Source organism: Melospiza melodia, unplaced genomic scaffold (genome assembly GCF_035770615.1).
Source record: "Melospiza melodia melodia isolate bMelMel2 unplaced genomic scaffold, bMelMel2.pri scaffold_44, whole genome shotgun sequence".
NCBI lineage: Eukaryota > Metazoa > Chordata > Aves > Passeriformes > Passerellidae > Melospiza > Melospiza melodia.
The window spans coordinates 1,535,191-1,537,819 of record NW_026948761.1 but is presented as its reverse complement, the minus strand read 5'-3'; the positions used below and the strand labels follow the sequence as shown (position 1 = coordinate 1,537,819).

At 46.5% G+C, this 2,629-nt stretch overlaps 1 pseudogene; it reads right to left on the bottom strand.

The window, feature by feature from the left end:
* Positions 1–1,117: 1,117 nt before the first annotated feature.
* Positions 1,118–2,275, bottom strand: LOC134434592 (cytochrome b-like; annotated as a pseudogene).
* Between the last annotated feature and the right edge of the window lie 354 nt (positions 2,276–2,629).

The following is a 2,629-nucleotide window of genomic DNA, read 5'->3' as shown; positions in this document are numbered from 1 at the left end:
CTGTACACTAGGGGAATTCAAAGGTGTACTGGGATATTCCTCATTCTCTAGGTTGGGTGTTGTGTACATTAGGTAAGATCCTGGGTCTTTGGGTGGTGCTTGTGACTTGGCCTTGGGTAGAAATACGTGGCTTGTATGGTACCTGAAGCAAGAATGTGCCTGGTAGGTAGGCTGGCTGAATACCAGCCATTTGGGAGATAATGTTTTGGTTTTTGGTGGAAGAGCTTGACGTGTAATGTGGATTATCCTACACTTCATGAGCTGTCTGATGGGGTAGAGAGTGTGATGCATTATTATACATACCCTGAAAGCAAGAAGAAAATGTGCGGGGGGGAGGGGGAAGGAATGACGGACGTATTTAGGTGTTCCTGTATAGTTAAATTTTGTAACGACGCCTTTTCAGGCTGTAAATCTCGGAGAGAGGCCAAGTGGGAATTTATGATAGAATCTGTTTTTTTTTTTAGGGCCGTGTTTTGTTCCAGGGGGTTTGGCAGTTGCATCTAACCTGTCTCCTTACTATGGGGTGTTGGGGCTGGTTGTAGCAGCGGTTGTGGGGTGCGGCTGACTAGTGAGTTTGGGGGTCCCTTTTATTCCTTTGGTACTTGTTATGGTTTATTTAGGGGGAATGTTGGTAGTGTTTGTGTATTCAGTGTCGTTGGCATCGGATCCTTAACCGGAGGCTTCGGGTAGTTGGGGTGTTCTTGGTTATGGTTTTGGGATGCGGTTGGTTGTGATGGTGGGGCTTGTTGTAGGGGATGTGTTGGGGTTGTTGATGGACGAGAGGACGGTGAATAGTGGGGGTTTGTTGTTGGTCCGGTTGGATTTCAGTGGGGTGGCTGTGTTGTATTCAGAGGGGCTGGGATTGCTTTTGATTGGGGGGTGAGGGTTGTTGACTTAGTTTGTGGTGTTGGAGCCTGTGTGGAGGTTGTCTTGGGGGGCAATTCAAGCTGTTTAGCGGTAGGGTCAGGAAGTAGTTTAGTTAAAAATGCCAGCTTTGGGAATTGGAGCAGAGGGTTTGAGTCCTTTCTTCCTGAGGTGGGTGGTGGGGTAACTCTAAGAAGGGGTTTAGTCTTCAATCTTTGGCTTACAAGACCAATGTTTTTATAAACTATTAGAGTTAATTAAAGTTTAAGTAGCTTGTTTTCTAGGGCAGCCGCAAGGGGGAACAGAACTAGAATGATTGTGAAGTATGTGAATGAGGCTAGTTGGCCGATGATGATGAAGGGGTGTTCTACTGGCTGGCTGCCTACTAAGGTTAGGATGTGGATGTTGGCAACAAGGGTTCAGAATAGGATTTGTGATAGGGGGCGGAAGAGTATTGATCATAGTTTCGATGTATGTAGTAGTGCGGTGAGGAACAGGATGAGGATTGAGGCGGCTAGAGCTAGTACGCCTCCTAGTTTGTTTGGGATGGATCAGAGGATGGTGTAAGCAAATAGGAAAGATCACTCAGGTTTGATGTGAGGAGGGGTGACTAGCGGGTTGGCTGGAGTGAAGTTTTCTGGGTCACCTAGGAGGTTGAGGGAGAATAGGGCTAATGAGACGAGTAGGGAGAGGATTAGTACGAACTCTAGGATGTCTTTGATGGTGTAGTATGGGTGGAAGGGGATCTTGTCACAGTCTGAGGGAATGCCTAGCAGGTTGTTTGAGCCTGTTTCGTGGAGGAAGGTGAGATTGACAAGAGTAAGGCCTACGATGACAAAGGGAAGGAGGAAGTGGAGAGCAAAGAATCGGGTCAGTGTGGGGTTGTCGACAGAGAACCTGCCTCAGGCTCATTTGACTAGTGTTCGCCCGATGTAAGGGATGGCAGAGAATAGGTTTGTGATTACAGTAGCTCCTCAGAATGATATTTGGCCTCATGGTAGGACGTATCCTACGAAAGCAGGGTAGGATGCTATGCTATGAGGGTTAGGAGGAGGATGACTCCAATGTTTCAGGTTTCTTTGTTTAGGTATGAGCTGTAGTAGAGTCCTCAGCCGATGTGTGGGTAGATGCAGATGAAGAAGAAGGAGGGTCCGTTTGGGTGGAGGTTGCGGATGAGTCAGCCGAATTGTACGTCTCGGCATATGTGAGCGACAGAGGAGAAGGCTAGATGGGTATCTGCTGTCTAGTGCATAGCTAGCAGAAGACCTGTGACAATTTGAGTAATTAAGCAAACACCTACTAGAGACCTGAAGTTTCATCATGTTGAGATGTTTGATGGTGCTGGGAGGTCAATTAGGGTGTTGATGATGATTTTGAGGATTTGGTGGTTATTACAAAGGTTGAGGACCATTGGTTATTTCTGTATGTGGATATGAGGATGATGAGAATGGATAAGGTGAATGATCCTAAGTAAGCTTTGATTAGGCCTGAGTGGAGGGTGGTGGCAGTTTTGCTTGCTATAAGTTGTAGGCTGGCTAGCCCCTCTAGACCTAATATTTTGTATCAGGAGAGGTCAATTAGGTGGGATGCGATGTTTTGTCCTCCTTTGAGGAAGTTGGTTATACTTAGGTGGTGGGTTAGGGGGTTAAAGTATCCTAGGAATGTTGAGAAGACTGAGAAGGGGGCTTGTTTTGTGAGGATGAGTCTTTGGTCTATTTTTTAAATTTCAAGAACTACAGCAATGCCTAGGGCTGTTACGATTAGG